At 38.3% G+C, this 27,941-nt stretch overlaps 1 protein-coding gene across 8 annotated transcripts in view; it reads left to right on the plus strand.

Annotated features, from left to right (window-relative positions):
* The first annotated feature begins 12,164 nt into the window (after positions 1-12,164).
* The window catches only part of LOC104577015 (myocyte-specific enhancer factor 2C), a 116,749-nt gene continuing 100,972 nt past the window's right edge, over positions 12,165-27,941 (plus strand). For 4 of the 8 annotated variants that reach the window (XM_010224439.2, XM_010224442.2, XM_010224441.2 and 1 more), the window contains exon 1: positions 12,172-12,682. The gene's annotated coding sequence lies outside the window, so the exon portion shown is untranslated. Of the gene's footprint in view, positions 12,683-27,941 lie in introns of all 8 variants that reach the window. The other 4 variants (XM_088519744.1, XM_088519743.1, XM_088519740.1 and 1 more) reach the window with 3 other exon arrangements.

Raw genomic sequence — 27,941 nt, forward strand, 5'->3', positions numbered from 1 at the left:
ATTTTTATTATGACTTCTATTTCAAGAAGTCATTTTTTAACTTTCATTACAAATTGTTTTATTAAACTAAAAACATTTACTTAAGCAAGTAAATAGAAAACTTGACCATATGAATCTTTAAAAAAAAAAAAAAAAAGATTCCATATTCCTATGCACATTATAGAACATGCTATTGGGAGAAAGAAAGGAATTATATGTCAAGTGCAGTTAGTGCAGTTCTGTAGTGGAAATTTCCCCATATATCAATAAATCATTTATCAGTAACAGACAGCCTAACCTCAGACTGAATGAGAATATCTAAGGCCTTTTTTAACAGACTTGTGAGTTTTTTAAGCTATGCTGCCTGGCATGGTACTAGTAAAGTTGACAGGAAACTCTGCCCTCTGTGGAGGTAGATCAGGCTTTTAGTTTGTGCCTATTTTGTTCATTTGGAGAGACAGGAAGAGAACAGCAAAGATTAGGTAGGTTTCTGGGATGTGCTATATGAAGATAATAACGATTTTGCTTGTTACAAAAATTTCCTGCTATATGCTAGAATAACAGACCAGTAGAATAAAAAATTGTTAGTCCAAAAAGTGTAGAGTAAATCTCTACATGTCAAGCTATTTTCTCAAAGTATGAAACAACAACAAAAAGTCCTGAAAGCAAAATTCTGGGGCTGCCTTTGAACTCCACAAAGTCTGTAAAGCATTGCTGTTTCATGCATAACATTTTAACGTATGGGAATCAAGTCTCCTAAACGTTCATTAAAACCAAGCTGTTAAATCAAAAGACAGTAAGTACTAAAAGCAATTCCCAGGATTAACTAGACTGTATATATCACAATAACCAAGAAATACATACAGCACTTGCTTTAGAGACATTATTTCATTAAGGTGTGATTTTGTAGGCATTTCACTGTATTCATTGCAGAGGCTGGGTAACAGCAATTAGGTGACAAAATCCTGGATAATTTTAAGAAATTCCTCTTAAAGTTAGTCTGTACCTTGCTTTATTTGGAGGAAGGATATTTTGTAAGACACAGCTTCAGTATAGACTGTTTTATTTTTATAGAAAAGAATTACTTAACATGGCCCAATGTGGAGACTTCACATTTAGGTAAATTATACAATCACATTTAAACTGGGGTTGTTCACTGGTCTTTCTGCTGCTTATTTTTCCAATTATCAGGCTTAAGCACATAAAATAGAATTTTTAAATAGGTTTTTTATTAATATAAAATGCTGAGAAATTTTAAAAAAATAGAGAACCTTATTTAATTCACTGAAGCTTTATCATTATTTCAGACAGGCATAGAATCATCCCCAAAATACCAGGTATAGTCACTTATTTATATACCAACTATTCCCTCTTATTTAAGAGATCAACATCCCTGCTGTTCCCTGGGTCTGCTTTCTTGTCTGTTTTGTAAACTACAGTGGTTTATTTTACAACTATCTTCTTTCTTTTTTCATTTTGAAAAGCTGTAGTCTAGCTCAGCTTTCAACCACATGTTTGTCTTTTCCAATAAATCCCAAACTTTAGTGTCAGGAAGACATCTATATTAGTTATTCCATAGTGCGTGTAAATATAAATGGGATCTAACCACAAAGCTTTGGCAAAAATTATAGTTTTGTAGCTATATATTATGTTCTTCAAAAGCTAATTTAAGGCTATTCATACAGTGTCGGGTTATATTTTTCAAAGTATTTTGTGCCTTGTTCTCTTTTCACTTAAACTGGTGAAAACTGGATACTTTCCACTGAAGACAATAAGGTTGGTTTTAAAATTTAATTTAAAAAAATAAATAATTAAAAATTGGGGGAGGCGGAAGTATAGTTGCCTGTATTCCTTATGTGCTTCATAAGCGAACATTTGAAACATGGAAATTCGCAAAATTTTAAGTATATTCTTTATTATATTGTGTATATATTTTGTGTATATATATGCATATATAAAAAATTGAAGTTTGTGTTTTTTTGGTACAGTAAACAACTCTACAATGCATTTTTTTTTCACGGGCCTTCAGGATTTTTTACTCCATAAATCATTTGTTTATTGGGCTGAAATCTTTCTCCCTTAAAGTCAAAGGACTAGCACGTGTTAGGAAGTGGTGGAGAAGGGAACTGCCTTCCTTGCCTGTCTGGTAGCAGTAACTGTAGCCCCTGCTTTGCCTGGCTGCTTCAGCCCCTCTAAACCACCCTGCAACTGATCTCCATACCACTGCAGCCCTGTCGTGGCTTTGGAGGATACCCCTACCTCTCTATACCACTGCCCAGGACTGCTCACAGCTCCTCCCTGCTGTCCCATTCTGAACTTGCTATCATGCTCTAGTTCACTATGTACAAGATGGTAACTCTTTGGATTTTCCTTGAAACATAACCCTTATCACAAGGAACCTGTAAAGGGACTGGTTTTACTTAACTGAATTGCCTTCCTATACCACAGTTAAATCAGGTTATTCCCCATAAAAGCAGCTACCATTATGAGGCAAGTCTTGAAAGTGGTATGTAAAAAAAAAAAAAAAAATCAAGAAAGATAAAAGCTCTGTGCATTCTATGCCTAACTGTAAATGCACTGGATTATAAATTCAATAGATGAACATTACAAAGGATAATCATATAGATTTAAGGTAGAGTATCCAATGAATTTGCAGGAATCATGTAAAGGAACTGTACAGAATGAATGAAATGGCCCTTACTGCTTTGTTCATACACACATAGTAATGCTAATTTTGCATTTATATTGCAAGTTATGCTGTTAATTTATGAAGCTTTATCTAATATTAATGTGCCTGATATACTGTACTCTAGATTGTGACAGCAAGGCAAAAGAAGTTGACCAATATGATACAAGCAGCTAAAAATTCAGTAAAACCTTTCTGTATCTGTTCTTTTTTAAAAAATAAGAAAGGTTCTCCCCAGTATTTTTTTTCTTCCTGCTCATTTTTCTAATGGTGAGCTGACAATGATATGAAAGTATACAAATCACAACATCCCATAGCTTTTTCTATAGCTGGCATGACATCTGCATTACTCATTATTTTTCCCTCTGCTGTCTGAAGTGGTGGCAGGACTGCGTGCTACCGCCTGTACTCCCACTCTGCAGCCCTAGCCATGTGTGCGAGTCACAGACACCTCGCAGCGCACTTCTTCAGCCGGCTGAGACTGCAAAGGGCAAGGGTGAAAAGCTGCTCTGCTATCAACTCGCTTTTTGCTGCCACATGGGAAGTACTTAGCACTACCAAGAGTTTAAGAATGCAGATGGCCATGACTTTGTTGATGGGTCAGCCTGAGAAGTTTCAGTTTTTGAGAACTTGACTTAAAAAGGAAGGTCCTTACCTGCCCAAATAAGATAAATACCCCTCAAAGTCCAAACCTTAGGTTCTCCATGTCACTAGCAGGGTTTCTCCTCAAACTGCCTTGCTATAGCTATCCAGAAAGACATCACTGAAATCAGATATTGCAAGCCTGATACTTTTTTTTTTTTTCTTGTAAATGGTGCAGACTTGCAGAAAGTAACAGTCCAGGAATGGGAACTTCAACCTGTCCATATCATAGAGGAGCTGTGCAAAGGTGCTCAAACTAGATCGTACGACAGCAACAATAACTTCAGATGAAATACATCTAAACCAAAGTACGTATCCAAACGTGACCTCTGAGGCTCAGTTTCCTTTTAACCTCAGTAATATCAACTTTTTAAAGTGCTTCCATGGGAAGAGTTATAACCAATGACATCACAGCTGGAAGCTCATGGAAGTTTTAATATAGACTAACATAAGTGGCACAAGCACATCTAAAAGCTGACCCAACTATTGTACAATTACGTTTTATGGCCGCAGAGGTTACAAGTTCTTCTTCACATATCAACAAGAGCTGTCAGCCTTCAAAGGGCTCCTCTAAAACAGCTAATAAAAGTTTTATATTAATTATTGTTTGTGATATCAGAATTATTACTGCAACACTCAGAAACGAAAGTTATGTAGTGCTTAGAGTTGCTGGAATGAAAAACAAAAACATGAACCTAGCACTGAAGAGTCTGCAGATTAAAATTAAGAACAGTTAATTTTTTTAAAAAAAAGACTAATCTATTGCCTCTGTGTATTATGGTGTACATAGTGTGCAAGCAGTACCTTTATTCCCTCCTTCCACAAACTAATCTATTGCTGTTGAATTCCATATGCAATTTTTGCTGCAAATCTCATATGGCATTTCCCATTATTACAGGAAGGATGATTGACCTTTTAAATTTGCATATCGTTTACTCCAACTTTACAGAAGTGGTAAGCAGCTTGAAATAGATGCAAATTGTCAGGAACATCCAAAGCTCTGAATGCTTCTCTGAAATATAATTCAAAGTCTGGCCAGGAAAATCCCTGTGAATTGGGTTTCTCAAAAGAAAAAAAGAAAAAAAAAAAAAAAGGAAGAAAAAGTAATTTCCTCTTTCAGCTAGGAATATGGTAGCAACAGCCTTTCTTGTGATGTGCTGGAATCTGTATCTGCAGCCAGGACAGGGAACCATAGTGGCCTTCAGAAATAGCAGAATGAGTTGACCAACGTTTTTCTGCCCCTAGAGCAGGTTTGATTTGAATTCTATTTGAACTGTGGCTAAGGGTCCATCCAAAACAAATTCTCACTTTGCTTGGCCCTCAGAATTATCATGAATTTCATTGTATACACAGATGCAGATGCTGATGTAATTCATAGCAGCTGCAGAATACTTAATTAAGCATTTTCTGGCCATCTATGGCTGTCTGCTTCTGTGTCACATCATCATGCAATGTAAGACAGACAAATGCTTCAGCTGACAATTGACAAGGAGGTTCAAGCATACTCTTTGGTTTTGGCAAAATATCTGAGAATTTCACAATACCTTAGTCCATTATTCCTTTTGGGAAGTGTGAGAGAATGCACACATAGAAAAAATTTCCCCATCTTTCCCAAAATTGAATAGTTATCAATTGGTTAGTCCATTTATTCAACTGGGGACAACTGCACAGACAACCAAATGTGGTGGCAGAAGTGAGAAAGATTGACATTTTTAACTGATTATACAACTATATAATATAATAACTAATATAATATAACTATAAACTGATAACATTATTTATTACAGATTAGTTATAACATTTCTTATAATGCTAATTCTGAAACTTTTTGGAAGCCTTTCTTTCAGTGGGACTTTTTTTGAAATGACTAGCTAACAGTGAAAAGACTTAAACCTTCTAAAATTGCCTAAATTTGAAAATGAATGAAAGATAGTTAGATGTTGTGCAAGATCCCAAAAGATAAATGAAGATGTATAAAGACAGGCATTCTCAGTGCTGTACATTGCAGTTGCCAGGAACCCACCTGATCCCTTCTGTAAATTCAAGCTGCGCTAATTTAGTCTCTGCTTAATCATAATCCATGTAGAACAAAGGGCCACCAAAGCACAGCACGTCCTGCAGTATCTTTGCTTGCCTTTCCTCTCATCCGGCAGGCCCTTCTTCACTAGTCACTGAGAAGAAAAGTAAAGGCACTGTGTTTCAGATGAACGCTGCTTACTAATCTAGATAGACTTCACTCACAATTCTATTAAAACTTATATTAGTGTGCTACTAAATATCTTGTTAAAAAAAATGCTTTGGAGGCATACTAAGATGCCGAATAATCAGATTGGTGAGCAGCAGTTGAAGAAAAATCATATTTCCGAAATTATTCTACAAATCCATTGCTGTAGTTAAACCCTATTAAGATGGGGAGATGATTCCAAGCCTCCACTCTAAGATCATATTTGATCTTTTTTTTTTTTGCATAGGAAAAAAGAAGACCCATTTAGTTTGAAATTACACCTAATTAACTTTATGCCACAAAAGATTTTTGAAGAAAAATTGGAAAACAGTTGCTGAAGTTTTCAATTTGTGAGACAAAAGATTTACTTCTCAGTTTCTGTCTGACACTGAAGGACTTCAGAACTGTCCGTACATTTCTTCCATACAGGTCTACACTCAACAAACATGAAGAGGGGAAGGATTAGTAGGTTAAATTCTTCCTTTAGTTGTACTTAAGTAAGCTCATTGACTACAAGTGTTGTCCCCTGAAAATATATGTGTCTGTATATATATACATATATATATAACTTCATACATTTGGTGGAATGTTGTCATAGAATGATGAGGACATTTAAATACCGTAGGGAGAGACAGTGCCTGGTACAGAAACTGGAGTTCCAGCATGCTCCAAGATTAAGTCTGGAGCAGGAATAGGATCTGGGAGACCACTCGGGTAGGCCTCGGCTTCCATTTTAGGGTCTGCACTAAAACGTAGGGAAGTGCATTAGATTTCAGCAGACTTCAGCAGGCTTTGGATTTGGTGCCTGATCTCCCCAGCACCCCTGTTTCACACCAGCCATTTAATTCAGCATTTCTGTAGATGTTGACTCCTTCAAAGGCAAATTAAGCCTCATTTTCAGTAACAGGGCAGACCTTAAGCATTAGTTTATTTCTAAAAAAGCACATGTGCAGCAAACAAAAAAGGGTTATCACTAGCTCCAGGATCTGACTCTAATATTAGTCTGTGTTGTGATTCACAAAATAATAAATACTATTTTTACACTTGGAGGACAACTTCACTAATATCTAATCTTTTTGCTGGAAAAAAACATATTTGTCTATGAAAAAAGGTTCCTTCTATCTCTTGTTTTAAAATACCATTGAAAAAGAAACAAAACAAAACCATGGGAAAGAAATTCTTAGACAAGAATGTCTTGGACAACTTTTTATAAGATATTTAAAGGACAATAGCAACTTGAAAACTATATTTTCAGAAATTGCCTTTTGTAACAATGAAAAACTTGGTATTACTAGAACTGGAAAGATACAGCAAAACAAACCAACCTCCTTTTTCTTGTTGACCATGTGCATTGCGCAGAGGCCCTTGAAAATAACTGTAGAGAAGGAGGAAAAAAAAATAAAGGACCATTAAAAAAGCAACCTTTTGAAGGTTTGAAAAGTAAGGGATAATGCCCCAGATCAGTCTACTTTCAAGATCCCCATCTAGAGCAGCAGATGTAGATAGACCACTGTCTACACAAGCACTGCCAAGGACAGGCTCCTGCCACGGTTGCGTGCTGCCTGCGAGCCCCTGCACACATCTCCACAGCCCCTCTCCCAGACGAGGCTGGTGGCCACGCTCTGCTGCCCCGGCGATGGGCACTGGGCATCCCCGGCCCGCTCACTAACCCGCGTTTTGGTGTCACGCGCCTCCCCGCTGTCGCTCCCGCCCTGTGCGAGCCCGCGTGCCCCGCAGGCAGCAGCACACTCGTGCCATGGCGGCCGCAGCTGCCCACGCCGCAGTGCCCCGCTCGCACTGATGGAGCCAGGGCCGTGCTCCAGCCACCCAAATGGCCTCATTCATCTCAAAGGTCAGGGAAGAACAGGCTAGAACCTCCGAGAGGCTCCAAGGGGCCCCGCCACGGGCAGCGTGTGGGTGAGCGAGCCAGCAATGCGGCACCACGCGGGGCTAAGGTTGCAGATCGCTTCCAGATCTTCAGGGCCAATCTTCAGCCGGGACTTCCTCCCCTTGTCTATTCCTGTCCTGGCCGTTTTAAATAGCAGCAGTGAGGCTCCAGGAGGCTTTTCCAGAAGCGCTGCCTGCGCCTCACAACAGAGCTTCTCTTTCGGGGGTCCACCTCGGCTGGGGCTTATAGCCAGCCCAGGCAGCCGACGGCTCCTAACACGAAAAATAATAATAGTAATCGTAGCAGTAATAGTAATAACGGTGATGATGATGATGATGATGATGATGACGGGCTGCTGAGAGGCACCCGTTTTTCCCCGCACGACGCCGGTAACTGCGAAGCGCCCGGTGCCGCCAACGGGGATTTAGGGGGAGGGGCGCCGCTGTGTTCCCCCCCGCCGCCCCAGGCGGCTTCTGTTGGTGCCGAGCGGCGGGCAGTGGCGGCCGCTCCGGGCTCGTCTCGCCCCGCCGGCCGCGCACACACGTGGCACCCACCTCGCTGCCTGCCCCGCCGCCGCCGCCGCTCGCCCACTCTCCTCCCTGCCGGGCCCCGCCGCCGCCTCCCTCCCCACCCCAGGGCCGCGCGGGCGGGGCGCGGCGGGGGGCGCGCGGCGACCGTTGGGGCCGTTTGCGCCGTTAGGGCGGCGGCGGGTGAGGGCGTTTGGGGGGAGCTCTGCGCGCCGAGACCGCGGCCGGTGACTTGGCGGCGCCTTTGCCCGGTCGCCCCCAGAGGCAGTGCTGCTGCAGGCTGTTTTCCCAGAATTAAAAAAAAAAAAAAAAAAAAGGATAGCGGATGACCAGGTTTTCGGGCTCAAGGCAGAAACTGCGCGGGTCGCTCCTTTAAGCGACTGCGGTCAGTGCTGGGTCTCGTTCGCTTGGGCACCCTTGTCACCAACATCACTGTGAAGGGAGGAAAAGTGGGCATTTCAATCAAAAAAAAAAAAAATCCCCCAGCGGTGCTGGGTGCTGTGTGCCTCAAAGCCCCATGGGAGCCTTCCCCGAGTGGCTGCGGTGTGGACACGAGTTTTTAAATGAAGGAAGGAATTAATATGCCAAGCTCTGACAACCTCGTGTTTGGCCCAGTCCTTTAAATTGACATCTGTTAAAAAAAATAAGCAACAACTTTTTTTTTAAGCCCATAAAAGCAGAAATAATTTTCTGAGTTCTTGTTGGAGAATTAGCACCATCCAAAAATCAGTAGTTTCATATTTTTACTGATAGTGCAGCATCCCTCAAGTCAGTTTATTACAGCTCTGGAAAACTTGAAGCTACTTACAAGCAATATTTTTTCGAGGCCTAAGTGCATACCAGTAAGGAGTCATTTTCTTTTTATAGAAATTGTTCCATAAATCTCTTTAAATATATTTAAGTACTATAGGTTTGCATTTAAATAATATGCTACTTTTGTGCTTTTAAACATCTAAGGTGCCGAACAAGAATTGTAAACTGTGAAGTAACTACTATGGAAAGGATAAAGTAAAGCATTGGAGGCGGATGATTTTGACAATAAAGAGGGTGTATGTGGTGAGTGTTTAATATTTATTGTATTTAATATTACAAAGTACTATTTATTGTTTTCAGATTTAATGCTAAAAGCAAAGCCTGGAGAGCAAACTCTACTGTATTATGTGCTTACAGGTACACCTGTGACAAAGGCTTTCTATAATCATTGCTTGATATATATAATACCGTTTTAGTAATGGCATGCCATTTTATTTAAAGTTCATGTGTCAGCTGTGCCTATCTTGCAAATTTTTTTTTTGCAATTAAATGATTTTGCAAGGAATCTTGTACATTTGAGATCTCTGCCGTAGTTTACAAAACATTTAAACTGTGTTCTTGGAATATACATACTCTTTGAAATTACTTGAATGTATAGCTTTTGTTCATTATAAAAGCCTATGGATTGGGGGAATATTCTGAATGAATGAAGAACAAATACAGTACTGTTGAATAATCTTCTGGGGTAGATTAATCTATAGCCTCGATTTCTCTCAGGGTGGGTTGCTGTGGCAACCGCCCCAGCTCACTTTAAAATAATTTTGTAAAGCTCACTTCAAGCGCTGCACCCAGCGTGGGCCAAGTTTAAAAGCAGCCAGACATGGAAAGAAGTGTTATACTGTGTTGCTCTTGCAAGATAGGGAGGTGGTGGAAGGGAGCGAGGCGTGGAGTGGGGTTGAGCAGAACTTTAAACAGAAAATAGAAACTAAGCCCCCTGGGTTAAGATGCAAAGGAGGTTGGTCATTGCATAGTACCCCAAGTGCTTTTCGGTTTAAATGTCACTAAATGATATAAGCTGGCAATATCATTAGTCCTAAGGAAAAGGTATGTTCAGCATGTGCCAAGGAATAAAACTGGACTTTATCATCTTTGAAGGAATGGTCTAGAAACCCACCTTGTGGTAAATTGCACTTGTAAGGGAAAGAGGTAGTTGGACACTCTTCAGTCATCAATAAACCTTTGGGGAACTGTTTTTGTAACTATTACATTGTCATTTTCATTGTTTAATACAGTGGATGCATTAGGTGGTGAATTAATAATAAAAAAAAAATGTTAGCACAGGACCTGCACAGGACCTGGAAATAGGGAAAGAAGCAGAGCATGACTGTCTTGCAAGAAAATCAGAAAGGGTCCATTTGTGGAGCGTTAGTCTAAGTTCGGATACTGGAATGAAGCTGTTTGAAATTATTCCAGGTTTTAAAATTAAATGCAGCAAAAGATAAAAATCCTAAATCCTTCCAAAGATACTGCACATTTTCAAGTCTTATCTAACAACCCTCAGATGCACGAGGAAGCATGATTCCTCCCCTCACATCTGCCTGTCTATCTAGTATCCGAACCTTGTTTTAAAAACTGAGGTGTCCTTTACATGGATTTGATGAATCATGCTCATGACAAAAAGTTGGCATGGTTTGAAGATACTCTCATATGTGAAGGTCACGACTATTTAAAGATTAGGCCACAAGAGCCTACACGGAGATGTAGTAGATGTGTTAAGCTGCAGTGTATGTTATTTTCTGAGATATTTGCCTACTTTACTAATTGCTTTTAAGCTAAAATTGCTCTCAAGTTCTGTCTTGTCCATTGAAGGGCTGTGTTATCAGCTAGCCAGACAGTCATTTTCAAGAGGAGCACAAAAGTGCAAAGGGTTAACACAGTTTTCTATTTATTACTTCTCAGAAAATATTACTGGAAAGTGGAAGACAAAATTGTCTGCATCAGAGGCATAGCGAGGGCAGGGCCTGTGTAGCTGCTCTGCATCCCTGTCCTGCTGTGCTTCACACGAAGCCTGGACCCGAGCAAGTGCTGGTGCTGCCGAGCGCAGGCATCTCTCGCCACCCTTTGCAGCGTGCTTGGCTCCTGGTGACCCTGGGCATGTCAACGTGGCCGGTGTTGCAGGCATATTTTACAGAATGAGGCACTCTGTCCATTAGGGGTTGTCTCTTCTCTGCTCTTCATGGAGCAGTGCGGGGCGTGAGGGGACTCAGGGCTGGTGAAAGGTGTTTTCCGAGGCTTGGAGGCAGGAGCTGTGTTGTGCAACTCCATTAGCTGCTTTCTGCTCTGGCTGTGCTTGGAGTGCCCGTGTTTTGCGGCGCACCGTAGAACTTAGCGGCACTTGCTCATTGACAACCCTGGAGCTTCAGAAGTAGGTCAACGGCCCAGCGGGATGCGTATGGGGGAAAGGAGTGCAGGGCCAAGAGCTTATATTAAAATCAACCAAATATATATTTATCCCTGCTGTTTGAATTCAGGCTTTGGGTCTCATCACATGTGCGCTTCCCATTCCCAGTAGCTTAACCTATCACAAAACCAACGCTTTGCGCCTCAGTGAAGTCTCCTGCTGCTCTCAGGGGATTATAAAAGTTGGTTATCTGCATACAAATTAAAACTAGTATCTGCGAGGTCCAGTTTCACTCACGAATTACCACACGTGCGTAATTTGGACTCGAGCCCCCAGGCAGCATGCTCCTCTCGCTCTGGGTATGAAAGCATGTGAGCAGGCATGGAAGGCACTTTGCGTTTCGGCTGCCGGGAGAGCGGCCCCGACTTCGCCGGTCGCTGCTCGGCGGCGGAGCCGGGGCCGCCGGCCCGCAGGAAATGCGAGGGCGCGGGCTGAAACCGCGGCGCTCGGGAAGCGCTTCCGAAGCGGGGAGGAGGCTGCGGGCCTGGGCGAGGGGTCGCGGGCGCCGCCGGGCGCAGCGCCCCCGCCCGCGGAGCTCGTGTAGCGCAGCCGCCCCCGCGCTCCCGGGAGCCGCGCGGCGGCGCTTGCGGCGGCGGCGCGGGAGGACGCGGAGCCCCGCGGCCCCGGGCTGCTCCGCGCGCCGCCTCCTCCCGCGCTCTCTGCGCGCCGCGCCAAGAGGGACTGTCGTGGGGTCTGCGTGTGACATGTGCCATTGCCCCCACCGTAAAACTAAAATTAGCGAAATGTCAGGAATGGAGAGATTGATTCGCCCAAGATGCAATTATCATTTAAAAAGTGCTTGATTGAGGTGCTGATGTTCAGTGATTTATTCTGCATACCATATACATAATTAAAGTAGTGTAGTGGAGTAATTTATCAATCTAGTTTAGACGAGAGGGGCAAGGAAAGGAGCTGCTGCCGCGGCTCTATGTTTGTTTTATTAAAACGCTTTCGGGCTCTGATCCCGCCCCCTTTTTGCAAGAGTGAAACTGATTATTTCTCCAGCTCGGGAGGAGAGAGTCACTCGTTTGGGATTGTGGGAGCGAGAGAAAGAGAGACGCAGAGAAGGAGAAGGGAAGGGAGGAAGAGAGAGAGGAGCAGAAAAGGACACCTCATCAGGCGTGTAGTTCGAATCCCTTCCTTGCCTCCCCCTTTCCCTCCGCGATGTTACAAAGGCTCTGAGCTGCTCTCCTTTTCCCATTCGCCTGCTGTCACTTCCTTCCTGGACGCTCTCAGGACGAGTCCGGTTACTTTTAATCCGACGAGCAGCTCCGGCACTTTCTCCTCCTCCGCGCTGCACACACCCGCACAGCACGCACACCCGCACACACACCCCAGGCATCTCCCGGCTGCTTATTGGATTGACTTTGAAGCTTGTGCGTGTGCTTCAAGGAGGCTGCATGGTGAACCAGGTGGTGAATATTTAAAGGCTGCAAGAAGTAAAGGGATTTTTGCTTTTTCCTGAGAAAGGAAAATATCTCAAGGACTAGCCTGATCATCTAAACAGCTAAATGTTTATAATGTAAGTACACGTGGAATTTAGCGTTGCAATGAAATATCGTGGGCATTGTACAGAAGCCCCATATATGTTTTCTGTTACATTTGGAGAATATATCAGTTGATGTATGTGGACTGGGATGGAGGCTGCTTGCAGACTTTTGAAGTGGTTGACTGCACTGTCAATTGCTTTAAAGTAACTTTTCAGACAAATAACATTGTTAAATCACTGTCTAGTCAAATTACTGCAGGCTTGCCCCTATCGGTGTCATAAGTTTAAACTTTGAAGAAGTTAGTTCATGTCATTTGTATGCTTGATATTGCAAAGTGCTTGGGGCTTATTTGGTTTTAATAGTTCACCAAATGCTATGACCTTGTAGTGCTTGCACCCTGATTTCTCTGACTACGCAAACAGTTCAGTTTGAGTGAAACGCTCTTAAACTTAATTATATCATAGCTCTTCAGTTCTTGAGCTTAGGGAATGCATGCTCCTAAGTGTTTAACTTTGTGCATCTCTCACTTGAATGCTTAAGGTTGGGATGGGGAGACTGCTTATATTGTTGTCGAGATTTAAGATATGCTTCATACCTCTATGGAAATAGTATGCTTTGGTCTTTACATAGTACAGTAAGTAATCTGTACTTTTTTAGCGTGCAGAAGTAGGACTATTCAGCCTAATAGAACTGTTTAGTTTGAATTGCAGTACAGATGCTTCGGGTGTAAGATAAAGTTTAATATAAATGAGGCACTTATAAGACTATTGGTGCAATATGTAACTGTAATATGTGTATGTTGCATAAAACTTTTGTCAGCTTGAAAAACAAATATAAAGATAAAATAATAAATCATTTTCTCCAAAAATATATATAAAATAATAATAAAAAAGCATAGTGCAAATCAAACTCAGTGAATCACCGTAGGAACTTAAACATTATCTTTTGTAGAAGAGTTCTATTTTCTTTTATTGTATACAGCAACTATTATTAGCAAAACCTGTATCCTAAAATCAAATACTGTAATTCAGAGCTTCAGACTAAAGATTTAAGGGAATTAAGCAGAGAAAGGCACTTTGCCAATATTTCACTGGTGATCAGAAGAAAATTGTCTTGACACAAAATCAATTTTCTTAGCACATATTTAATGATGAGCTTAATGGCACATGTCCTTGTTTCATATCTTTACTTTAAAAGTACTGCAAGATGAATGGTAAACCAATTAGATGAAAATATGACTAGTTTGCTTTTTACTGGCACTTTCCAGGGTATTGTGGTTGAAGAGTAAAGATGTTTATATGGAGCATAATAACTCTAATCCCTGGAGGCTTGGCAGGGCATGGAAATATAACCACCTGTGAACCAATTTTAACCTCTGTATTACATCTGATTCCCAATTCAAACATTTCAGGCATTTAATCACTTTGGGGATTTGTTCTTTTGTATGTTTTTTTTTTTTTTAATGTGATGCTAGGAGCCTAATAAGAAATTAAAAAAAGAAAAAAAAAGAGGTTTCTTATTTTATCAGTTTTATTAAAATACATGTGTTATTTACGTTTTTTATGTATTACTCTGTCTACATTCATGAACTCGTAATTCGTATGGAGTCTGATAGCAAAGTGTCTGCTCACTCTTAAGAACTTAAGGAACTGGCCCTTAGTTCCGTGCATCTGCATTCCTCAAGGTACAAATCCTTTTATTTTTAAATCTTGATATGTTTTCTTTTTTAACTAATATAACTTACATAAATAGATAGATAGTATCAGAAGAAAATTCTAGGGCTTGAATGCGAAGACCCTCTTTCACACAACGCAGGACTTACACAGCTGATGCTACTTGTGTGAAGAGGGACAGGTCACATGAATAGTGGGCTGCTGGATCAGGCTCATAGAAGACCTAGACATAATGCTTTGTCCCACAGTTTTCTTAGGATAGAGATGGAATGAATATCGCTTTTGATTTCCTTATGAATGAAGGTAGGAGTCAGATATTCTTGTATACTGTTAAGATTACTTGAACAAGGAAAAAGGAAACAGGCTTAAAAAAAAGTCTTGTGAGACTTGGTACTAAATGATGAATAATGCGTCTTTAGAAACACGTTCCTGAGATGCTAATTTCAGAGGGTCATATGGATTATCATTCTCATACTTACTCTCAATGAAGTTTCTTTCATTATAGCAGTCAGGTATTTTTTTTAAAAAAACTTTATATATAGATATTTTCCTAAACTCCCTTTATTTGTGACCCTGAAACGTATGTATTCAAAATAGAGAGACACCTATATTAAACAATGCTGTTTTTAAAAATATCTAATACATGTAAGACAAAGAGAATGAACCTTTCTGACACTTTTTTGAAAAGTTTATCTCTGAAAGATTTTGCTACTGAGTTGAGTAACTCCCTGTTTAGTAAGTAAATATAACTGCATAGAAACTTGGGAACTAAGTAGGAGTTGTGGACTGAATACTTTTGTCAGTTTTGTTTCTTTTTATTTTACTTTTCTTTGTAGTAGGTAATTTACTGTAATAGGTTGATTTACTCTTCAGCAAAATAGTTCAGCTCATCTTCACAGAGAGCTAAGGAGTATTTCTATGACTGATTAGGCAAGAAGTCATGAAGTGATATTAGATGCTTGAAACAAGATCACTTGTTTTATGATACGTTGAGTCCAGTTTACCTGTTGGGCATAGTTATTCTAAATTACATGATAATATAATAAATCAAAAAAAATCAGACAATATATAATGAAATTCTTTTGAAAACTGATTCTGAAGATGAACATAAATAAGGTGCTGTGTAATTTCAAAAAGTTTTTAGTCTCTGCTCCAGCATTTTGACATATAAGCGTAGTGGTTAGTTTTGGGACGTAATTTAAGCTTTTTAAGTTTAGCTGAATAATATTAACAGAGTTTTTTTTTTTACATCCTCATTCAGACTCTGTAGTAAAAACATTTGAAAAAAATACATAATTTAAAACAGCTATGACACTTCAGGTTTAGGAATAGGGTTTGTATTCTGGTATATTGAAAGGTTGGAAATACGTTTTTTTGCACCTTATTTCAAAAGCAAAATGGGCATAGAAGAACTCCGGTTAGAAAGCACCACTGGTGGTGCAAGTGAAAAATTGTGGGTGGGAGAGGGAGAGAAAAGAATTTCTTAATTTTCTAGTATTTAAAATAGTTGAATTGCCTGACTCTTCTGACAGCTTTAAGGTAATTTTCTCAGGCCAATTTTACATTTGGACAGGTGATTTAAAGCTGGTGTCTTCAGTCCTCTATGTTAATCTCACTGTCTCAGTGACTGCAGAGCTTATCTGTTCAGTGGGATCTGTCATCTTTAGGAAATCAGACCAGCTTGTAGAGGCGATTCACAAAACCAACAGTGACAACAAAGTCTTATGTGCCTTACAAAAGAAGGATTAGGCAGTTCACATGTCATTTTGATTGGGGAGAGATAAAAGCTGATTGCTGCAGCATGGCAAGGCACACTTCAATTTCAATTGATTATTTTATAAGGCAACTATAACTCCATTGCTTAGTCAGTATTAAATGCAATTTAAACAATGAGGATTCAATTTTGCAATTGCTAGGTCTGTATGACTTGATACTAAAAGGAAGAGCCACTTGTAGCATTGGATACAGTTTTTCAAAAGCACTGTTTATTCACCATTCTGGAAAATTTAGTGGGTGATTATCCTGCGATTTTTAAGAATGTTTTTGGTTAGATGATATACTGCAATAGCAATTAAAAATTCGTGAAAGACTGTGCTAAATTCACCGTGCTTACCCTATTAAGATGATACGTGCAGAAAAGAGTGCATAAATGCATAAATGGAATTCATTTTTTTTTCTGGAATTCTATCAAAAAGTATTATACTGAGGAGTAAGTTGTCTTAGTTTAGAACTATTCTCTTATATTTAAAAATATTTAAAAATATAAGAGAATATACTTTGTGTTGCATCTGTGAACGTGGAACTCTGACCTGAAAATAGTTAGCAAATTAAATATTGCCCTTTATTTTTGTTGATGAGAATATAAATTTTTAGCTAATTGTATAATTTAGTTATAAGACATACCCTTTAAGTTTTGGGAGTATTAAACTTCCATGATGATTACTTACCCTTACATACTAATTTCTTACCTCTTTTTTTAAAAAAAAAAAAAAAAAAAACTTTTTTTTTACCCAACTGATGCCTCCTAGTGTTTCACATAATAAAACACTAATGAGTCACCCATAAATGTAGACATTGTTTTTTCATTGCCTTCATCTTATATGATACATAAAATTAATATTTATGTATTTAATTTTGTGTGCATTACTATAATTAGAAAGGAAACTTATAAATTGAGATATTTCATCTTAAAGGACACTATAAAGCACATTTCACTTTTCCTTGCTTCTAGGTTTGTCTAGCTGTACTTGGAAAAGTCGGTATCATGCATAGCGTACATTCTCCTCTTCTTTTTCCCTTTTGTTTCCCTTGTTCATTAGACTAACTTTTCAACAACGTATTGTGGGTCTCAAATGGGAATTTAGGAAGTTTCAGTAGGATAGTGTTTCCAAAAGCTAGCTCTTGAAAGTAGGCAATAAATTCAGCCATACAAGTGTTTGAAATAACTTGAAGTACCTCACAGCCAAGTAAAATGAAAAAGACCATTCTGAGACACGCTTGCTTACTATAGTCCTTAAATAATAGTTAAATTGTTATATTCTGTAAATATTCTTGGTTATTTAAAGGCCATATAAACAAAAAATAACTGTATTAGACAAGTTTTCAATTGTGCAAAACATGCACCTTGCCATTTTGACGCTAGAGGTGGAGGTCCAGTACCTCTGAAAATGAATCTGTATGTGTAAATTATTGAAGGAGAGCTTGGGGTGCTAAAGATTGAAATATAGTGTCCTTTTCTTAAAAGTTCACTTTGGCCATAGAACTCATCAATACCTGAAAAAGCATTCATTTTTTTTAGATTTATATCATGTAACATGTAGCAGATTTTTTTTTTTTTTTTTTTTTAGGAGTAAACGTAATTGTCAAAAAGTTATCAGGCATCAGTGTGACAAAATATAACTTACGGGCCTGGGCTGTGTATTTGAGCTGTCTGTACAGTCCTACTGAGATGAAGAAGCACGAAGGCTGAGAAGGCTTTTGCACAGTTCAATTTCACACATTAATGACATATAACCTATTATTCTAAGACTTTCAAGAAAAGCAATAGATTTCCTAGATACTTGCTCCATTGAGCAAGTTTTGAAGAGAAATTAAGTGATTTTACACTCAGAAAATGGTAAGATTACCAGTTAATATAAGTGATGGAATTTTTCAGCTTCTTCCCAAAGAATATATGGTAAATTTAAATGCTTACACTTAGATACATACAAATTTTTTTTTTTTCTTTTCCGCACTGAATACAGAGAGGTCAATCTACACATTCAGATCTCGATTGTGAATTGATGCACGGTTATAAATAGATAAAAAACTGAAGGTTTTAGGATTGTGCCATCACTCGTGCTTGTAACACATTTTTCCCCCATTAATTTTAAACAGCTTGGGGATGTGCCACTTATTTAAGCCACTAAGTATCAGTTTGTATCCTAGCCTGTAAACTTTCTTGCATCTTGAGAGCATTTCAGAGTATGCAAATGGCCTTCATTGTTCAGCCAGGAACGCTAACAGGCACAAGCAATAGGATTTTCTCATGACTTAGTTACATTGCTTCTTCTCTTGAAAGAGAAAGTAGAAGAATCTTTAAGGCAATTCACATATAGGGTCATTAGTTAAACAGACCTCTGCTAAACTTTTTTTTTTTTCTTTCCAAACACATTTAGACTGTAGAAAAAATATCCTTAGAACCTCCTCCAGTATATTGTCTGACTGAGGTCTGAAACAAGTATTTGAGAACTGTTTATTGGAATATTGTCTGGAATAATTTTTTTTTTTGTAAAATGGATTCAGTAATCCAACCTTACAGGCCACTAGCCTGGGTCCCTCTGTAATTCCCCAAGCAGGTGAGCTAACAGTCCACTGCTTCAGCAGGGTGGACGCGCTTATCTCTGCCTTCTTCACCTTCCCTGGCATTAGAAGGCTCTGAGAGTTTCAGCAGAGAGATTCTGGATCTCTGAATCTCTGGAGAGATTTCATACATGCTCTGGAGAGCTCTGCCAAGGAGAAGTCAAAAGCTACTGCCTTAAATTAACCGTAGGGGAGTCTGCAGATTAGGGATAGAATTGAACAGATGGTGCAAAAATCCTGTTTCCCGTTCCCAGGTTGTAAAGCACTACTCATCTGAAACTTAGAATTCAACCCAATAGGTCTTTTCTGACTCTTGTTTTTTCAACCGTATAATTGATTAAATAAAGTATATCATGAAAATTATTATTAACCACATACATGCGTTTCTGTAAGGAACTCATGTAGGGCATTACTGCCTTTATTTATCATTCCATAATCACAAGAGGCACAGTTAAGCAAACACAATTAGAAATAACATAATTTATTTTTGCTTTTATAGATACAGCACTCATGTCATTTTATGGAACCCATGCTCAGTTAAATAGCAGTATTTACTTTTAAGCAGTCAATCAATAGCCGCTAGCAAAATATGTACAAAGGACAAGAAGAGAAGATTGTGAAATTGTTTATAAAACACATCTGCAAAAGCAAACATAATGCAGAGCAGTGTCCACGTGAAGTGTTACTTTAGCAAGAGAAATAACAAGTAACATAGTAGCACATGCTATTTAATTTCTAATAAATTCTTCCTCCTCAGACAAGGGCATTATAGTGTGTCATTTCCATTTGGAATAACGGTGCATTATTTTAATCCAAATAACTCTCACTTGTTGAATGATCAGCTTAGAAATGACGCTTGAGGAGGGCACTTCTCATTTAAATAATTCATATGGAATTCCCAGGGAAAATTATTTTATATCATTCCATTGGGTTCAAAAGCTGTCCCGAATGGGATCTCTGGGAAACGGCAGGAAACGGGTTCTGGCAGTACTGGCCGTGCGACCCTTATGCGCTGGCAGCTCGGCCTTGGGCACGTGCTGCCAGGAGCTCCCCTCTGTTTGCAGAAAGGTTGGCACCCTTTAAGGAGAAACTCCCAGGAGAAGGCATATTCCATTGTCTCATGCTCGGGCCTGTTTTTGTCTCCATCCACCTGTGATTCAAGTGCTGCTCCTGCCTGTACCATGTTTGAGGAGCGGGAGGATGAATGAAGGAGGAAAGCCCTAAGGAAGATGGGAACAGATGTGGCTTTGCAGTGGTTGTAAAGGCAGTATCCAAATGGAGGACAAGGGGCAATAAACTGTGGTTAAACATGAAATCTTAAATCTTGCAGACTTTCTTTAAACATACTTCCTATTGAAGTGTATAGAGTTTGGCTTGCTAGGAATAAGCCTTAAATATAGCGGATGTAGGGCATCAGTTTTAACAAAATAATAACAATGATTATTTAAGTGTGTTTTGTACATATAAGGAACTGATCTTCGAAGCTATGTATGATGAAATCCCGTTTTGCCCACAGACTGCTGGAAAAGCGGCCAGTTTTTCTTTTATCATGTGCATAAGATGTGATAAAGGACTGGTCAAGCAGTATAATGGAGAAAAGCCAGTTTGTTACCCTGCCGCAATATATGGAAAAATGTGTGAAACCGCACACTTATCTAAACCTCCACACAACATATTTTATATGCTAGAGTACTGAGCCGGAGACTGCTTGCTTGCAGTGGCACACAAAAAGTACAGCTTTATGCAAAAAATACATGCATAAATTTTAGAGATCAGAAATACAACCCCAAATATTAGTAAGAGTCTACAGACTGGTAGACACATTTGAAACTAAATAGAATGAAACAGAATTTCATTCTGTTCTTAGAATAAGCACTAAAAAATGTAACCTAGGACAGATGAATTACTAGTGCTTTTGTTTACACATGGCACGTTGTTAGCAATTGTAAATGATTCAAAATTGTATTTCAAAATTAATTAGAAAATAATATTCCAGGTTTTTCTTAAAAGGAAGCATGATAGAATGATTGGCAAGCTACTTAATTAAAGCAGAACTGCCTGTGATTTTATATACAGACAGGGAGAATGCCTACCTTTATCCTTGGTAGGCAGAAATCTGCATATCTTTACTTATTCCAGCTATGTATCTGGTGCTTCTCTTGTGCTTTTATGCTATGATTAAAAAAAAAAATTACAGGACAGAAAAAGAAGAATATTTCTCTGTAATCTTTTTAATATTTCTGGGTATACACGTTGAAAAGTGTGGTAAAATTCTTGTGCTTTTTGTTTTCTGAAACTTGATATTGACATGGTAAAATAAAAATCTAGATTCAGTGCAAGTTCCAGTACTTAAATCCTCATCCCCCAAAAAAAAATATATGGTTAGTTCAGTTATGCTTCTAGTAGTTATTTGTCATGGGCTTAATATACATTGTTTGATGATGAGCAGAATAGTCCATCGTGATTGACTGGCTTACTGAGTGTTACCTTTCTCAAAATTTCATATTGGAAAAAAATGTAAAAATGTATCAGGAATAAGATAGAGTGGCAATAGTTGTAATGTGATTCCTCACAACAGAAGCAGAAACTGTAATAGAAGAAATGGTCTTTTTGCATGGAGTTTTTTTACTGTGAGGCCTTTTTCCTTCTTCTAGTCCTGCAGAAGAATACTTCTCTGAGTCCACCTGGATGTCTCAATGGAGCCAGAGTGTTTTCTCTGTTTATTTTTCTGTCACATAATAACAATATGAAACAATTCACAATGCAGCAAAGACGCGTGACACAAAGTAAAGATATTCTGGTCTGTTTTGATGAGCAGAACTTGTCATGTATCTGGACAAGTGGTGATTTTCTGGTGCTGCCGTCTGTTACAAAGTCACTAAATGTTGTCTGTAAAGCAGTAGCGTTATGTTCTACCACGTTTTTTCTGTATAAGATTAAAGACAAACCTGTCATGAGACCATCAGTTCTTTGACTACCACAGACAGGACATGGTATAGCAGTTCTCCAGATTTCTGATTAAAAGTAATTTTGAGAATGGTCAGGAAGAAAGTGTTTGTTCTCTCCTTTCACTCTGCTGTTTTCCAGATGTGATTGGAAAGAGGAAGCTGTTCCACTAATGCATCAGAAGATTGCTGTATAATTTAAATATCATCCTAAAAATAGTTTCCATGTTTGGTAGATATTAGTTCAAAATACAATGTAGATATTTCAGAGATCTCTTTAAAATCACAAAGAAAAGTGTAGCAGAATGGTTTTGTAATGATTTCTCTGAAGATACTTGCAAAAAAGAGACTTGCAGCAACATTCCGTTTTTATATGTTGATCTAAATCCTAATCTTAAATGCAGAATGATTAAACAAGAATCTACTACCAGGCATGCACACAGGGTGTGTTTTAAATATACAGTGATCTCAGCTAGATATCTGAGATTAAAATACGGCTTTTTATTGACAAAGTAAAGATTCTGTAAATTCTGTTCTGAAAATGTACTCCAAATTTTAACCAATGTTCTTAAATGTGATAGTACTCTTTGCCACATGCAACTCATCAGTGATGATAATTTCCAGAAAGGCTTGGAAGAGGCATCCTTTAATATGAGTTACCAAACTTAATAGTAAAAGGCAATTTATTTTATGTATCTTGAACTGAATTCGCTGTCATCCCTGAAAAGATTCATCTTCTAAATTTGAGGCAGTAGAAACAAGCTGAAAAAATGTGCAAATAAAATGCAGAAGATGCACAATAGTCCAAAGCATTGCAAGACCAAGACTCAAGAACTTTACATTTAATTTTAAATTTAGCTACAAGCTTATTTTATCCAAGTCTGTTATGCAGTGAAGCTCAGTTCTGCACAGCCAAAACAGGGATGAGAGCTAGCAGCTTCACTGAGGTACTGTAGGAGCTAAAATCCACTAAGCATTCTAGGATGTACCTACACAGTTTAGAAAGGACTTAGGGCTAGATGAAAAAATAATTGAATTTAGGTTTTACTTTTCTGCCTGTTCTCTTATCTGCTGGAATCCATGTCTGCAGACTAAGTGCATAAATTCTTATTAACAACTCATTTAGCTTCTACAAAACAAATCCAGGATTAGAGGAACCTGATGTGAAACCCTTCCTACTCTCAATTTGGAGTAGTTCACAGAAAATAGAATTCTCTCTTTCTGGAATCTTAACCCTTTGGCTATAGCAAGTTCTGGAAGAAAGCTACTCTTCCCTTCCCATTTTGAGACCATCTCATTTTCACACAGCTAATTAAGTACTCAGCAAATGGAGTGCAGTAATTGGATCATGTTCCACTGGAATGCCATAGCTCCTTAACTAGCAAGTTAGCCTCTTGTCATCTTTTCTCTCTCATGCTCAAAAAATACTAATCCTTCTGTCTTTCTAGTCTGTAATATAGCTTTAAAAAAGTTTAAACAGCTGATTTCCATGCAATAATTCCTGTTACATTATCTGAAAAGTCTGATTTTTCTTTGTAAAACACAATGCATAAAGAAGAATGTGCCTTTTGTTTTATCTTTACATTTAGGCATGTACTCATCTAAATATATGAAACTACTACTTTTACATATGAGCGTGCTGTAAATGACTGAAAGATTGATTATAGGTTTTTTGAGACAGCAGCACATCTTCAAGGTGAGATAAATTTCTCAGAGTACCCAAGAATGTTAAATAAATCTTTATGAGCACATACAGTTCAAAAATAGCTGTTACATGGCTGATTTCGGTCATCTGCAGTGAAGCTTGGGTGGTCCTTTAGGAAAGACCTTGTGGTCCAGCACACGTGGCTCTTCAGCCATTTTCTTGGATAGTTAATGTTACAGTATTGAATATATGTGTATGAATCCAAACCTGACTTCCTGACTGCGTTATTTAGCTTGAATAAGTAAAGAAGAATAACAACTCTGGTTAAAAAGTTGTGCAGATATTCATTCTTGCCTACTATTTATGTAAGAGCTACACGATCTTGAAATAGCTTGCTGGAGGTAAAATTGTGCTGCCTTTCCTTTTTCTTTCCGCTATAACAGTGCAATTCTGGTTTCACAGGTACAAAGAGAACTTAAATACACACATATCGATATGTTTATTTAACAGTATTCCAGATGTAATTGAATACATGAAACTACATCCTTTGCTCATATATTCTGATTTGATGTGATGACCTACTAAAAACTGCTTTTTACACAGAATTATCATTTGTTCTGTTAATTAATATCCACCTCTCTCTCTCGGTTTCACTCCGACTCCATTTCCAAACTCATTAGCAATAGAAGTACCACTTGAATAGAACTTTTCAAAAGAAGATCTCTTTATCTATCTTCTCTTCCAGACCACACTTATGGTACTGAAGAGAATATGCAGAGGCCTACTTTTTCTTTGATCAAGAGCATTATAAGGAGACTTAGGAAGTTTATAAAGTTCACATTTGGGGATTGTAGCCTGGACATGTGTGGTTGCCATTCACACATCCCGAAACAAGCTGGAACCTCAAGGTGCTGCTCCTCTCTCAGGCTAGAGACGTATAGACTGCTCTTACCTGGATGGTAATTTTACTATATAATATCAAATCATTCTATTTTGCTAATGTGATTCTGAAATACCTTGAGAATATTAGGCAATCACTGCATATGGAATACATAACAGTCTGAAACTGTCAGCCTCATGAGGCATCCAGATGCTCTGAATAGATGATTTTTGCTGTTCAGACTGTTAGGTGCTATACTAATCTTCACTCAGCTGACAGTCACATTTTATTGCAGCTATGGAAGGCGAAAGTGGGTATCAGTGTACAATCAGAAATGTTCATGTGTCCTTGTAATTAGAACACAATTTTCTTTTTTTTTAAAAAAAAAAAAAAAAAAAAACTTCTGTGCTGTTTTATTCTATCTTCAAAGGCCTTACCAAAGGGAAATGACTTGCCCATAACACCTAGAATAAAAGATTTGTTTTGGAAATTCAGCAGAATTCCTACATTCATCCCTGAGTATAAGCCATTCTGCTGACGTGATGAGTCAATATCTGGAATTGGTTTTTAACCATTACCATTCACTTTAACCATTCACTTCATTAGTGAAGAGCAGATTCTGCTTTTATGTGAGCTTATGCAGTTATTGTTATTTGTAATGGAAGTTCTGCACTGAAGACTGTAACTCATTGATCCATTTTAGCACCATCTCAGGCTCTCAATCCATATATTCAAAAGTAAAATTTGAGAAGCTATAAGCAGGAACAGCAAAGCTGACTCAGTCAGCATTTGCGTTAATTTAATTTGATTTGTCAGACTCACTAGTTCTTTAATGCTAGAGTACTAGGAGGGAATTTGTTTAATGTCAGTTTTAACTATAACAACATTTTTGGCTGAAAGCATAACCAAGCGCAGGAAGGATATTCTAGCATGTAGGATGGCAGCCTGGTTTTGGGCAGTGTGGATTTAACTCCTTCTCCCAGCACATATTTTACATGACTATGAGGAGCTCACTTTGTGCATGCGTCAGTCTCTTGCCTGTTAAATGAGGGTGATACTTCTCTGAAGCAAATTCCACGGCACCCAGACAGTATGGGATGGTGGCCATATGAGTACTGCAGGGAGTAAACAAGGCAATGTAGAGTATAAATATGTAGTTCCTTTTGCAAAGTTACACTACAAACTAAAGCCTGCAGCCTGCAACAGACTCTTAGATAACTTCACTCTTGTTAGAGAGACTATTTTAATTGAAGTGTAGCACTTTCTGCCTCTTTCTGTCCATTTTTCTTCTTCTTTAGTTGTTGTGCCAAGGTATCCACGTGTATTTCTTCCACTGTCATCTGGCTCCTTCCCAGCAGATGCACACAATCTGTTTTGCTGTCACTGACAGGGCTCAGTTTATGGAAAGAATGTGACAGAACATGCTGCTGTAGTCACTTGTACAGGATTCTCTTTTAGAAAAAGTAATCGAGAATAAATGCATTCTTTTTTTATTTTTTACATATGTTACAGTCATAGGGTTTTATCCAGGCTACTCTGCATCGAGTTAAGCTCGGTATTTGTTAAATGTGATAGCTTCTATAAATGCCTACTTTATGAATTGTAGATTGCTGATAATGTATGTAGAAAATCATCACACTAGAGTTGATGAACCTCTCTGTTTCAAGTGGTGGCAGTTACCCCCAGCCATTCTAGAATAAATGTTGTAATAGTCCCAATATTTATTTAGAAAATACTGCACTTTTATTTTTTACATTCCAATTTATAAGTATTGCTGATGACCAAAAATATGGAAATAACACATGAATTATACAAAAGGATGTTGTATATGAGTATAGTCCTCCAAGTAAAAAGTACTTGTCCAATAAGAGATTAAGTGGACTAAAATAGCAATATGAAGTGTGGCCATTTTAGACTTCGTCTAAAAAAAAATCTTTTAAAACTACTATTGTTGCCCTGTACTGTCGTATTGTAGTAACAGGTCCTAACAGAGATCAGGGCCTCTAGTTTATCGTGCCGTGTAAATACACATTAAAGGACTGCTTCTGCCTTAAAGGTAAAACAAGGTAAAGAAAGTGGAAGAAAAAAAATTCTGCCTTGAAGAATTAAACAAACAAGGTAAACAAAGAAGGTGGAAGAAAAAGAAATACAGATAGTTCTGCTATTCAGAATGTCCTGCTATTAAGTTTGCTATTAAGAATTGTTCTCATTGTTCAGTAGCAAGAGTTAGTGCGTTAGTTAAACTTTATGAAAGGTGTCTAAGAGGAATAATAGTGTTTATGATCAGATGGGATGCTCCCATTATGTCTTTGCCAGTGGAAAATAAATCAGCAGCTCGAATGTGGTAAACCTAACTTCGACTTACTGCTTTGCTGCTTTCTGTCTCTATCACTATAAGAACATGGATGACAGGAGTAAATTTCACATTGGGCTGCTAAGATTACAGCCCCAGCTGTTAAAGTAACTGTTGACATTAAATATGTATGGGCATACTAGATGTTTATTAAAGAACAGAATTTTGTTCACAAGTTGATGTTGTCTATAATCCTATTATTTTCATCCTTAATGATCTGACTCCCATCTTTGAATTATACTTTGTTCAGAGAGATTGATGTCTGTGGGGTTTTTTTTGATAACTAAAAAATTAATTCTTCAACAGTGGAAATCTCCATTAATTCCCAAAATCAAAGACCGTTTTAATGAGCTTAGTGACTTGGCTGCATCTGAAGTAGCTGCGTATATACATTAACATAAATTAAATGTATCTAAAGAATTTTTATCTCTATTTTTAGAAGGTATTTTAGAAGGTATTCTTCTACACTATTTCTTTTGAGGAAGTGCCATTATATTCTTTTGTACACTTAAAACACTAAATTCTGAGTATGGCATTTCAGATTTTGTGTCCTTGGTGAGATCTGAGTGAGATGTTGAAAAGGCTATACAGAAATATGCAGTCGTAGGGCATGTTAATTCCTATGAGCTTGCATATGTATGTGTACATATGAACAGATATATAGATATGCGCTTCATATACATGTATGTGTGTATATGTGTTTGTGTATATATGGTTTTCAAACTGTGCTTGCATGCCTCTGGGCATGCCTTTAACTGTAAATAAAACTGTCAAAATGTCTCTCCACAGTTAGACCTCATAAAAATAGTCAGTCCATAAACACGTGGTGCTCTTTGTTCACATGTATACAGTTACTTTATAAAATGAAAGTCTTTTTTCTGTTGATCTAGATGTCCTTCTATATTGTGGCATAGAAATATAATTCATGATTTCAGTATTTTTGTATGTAATTTTGCATTTGGTATGTGTCTGTGGAGATGTTGTATATAAATATCCCAAATGTTTTTTTTCTTAGTTTTATAGACAGGTTGGACTAGAAGGATGGCTGTAAGTTGCTATTGAAGATATTCTTAATACTATTTTTTTTTCACAAGCTGCAACTTTCTACAGTTTCTGCAAATAATTCTGACTTTTTAAATTACTCCTAAAATTTTGGAGGGATCAAAATCATTAATATAATTTTCTCCGTGAGACTTAAATATTTTCAGTGTGTCAGTTACCACACATAAAGTAGAAAAGAGTTAAGGAGAAGTTGGTTGCTTGGAAGGTTGCTTATGCTCGTCTTTGCCTTGATTACTAGATTGTTCGCTCAGTTCCACAAATGTTAGTAGTTACCCCGTAGCTATTACACTTTTAAGACCAAGATTACAGCAGGTTTAGCACATGTATTAGTAGGTTGCTCTATGTGAAATGAATGTTAGAATTTAATAGCTTACTAAAATCATAGATTTTTA

The sequence above is a fragment of the Tinamus guttatus genome, unplaced genomic scaffold (genome assembly GCF_059628265.1).
Source record: "Tinamus guttatus ecotype Peru unplaced genomic scaffold, ASM5962826v1 Tinamus_guttatus_pri_ptg000069l, whole genome shotgun sequence".
NCBI lineage: Eukaryota > Metazoa > Chordata > Aves > Tinamiformes > Tinamidae > Tinamus > Tinamus guttatus.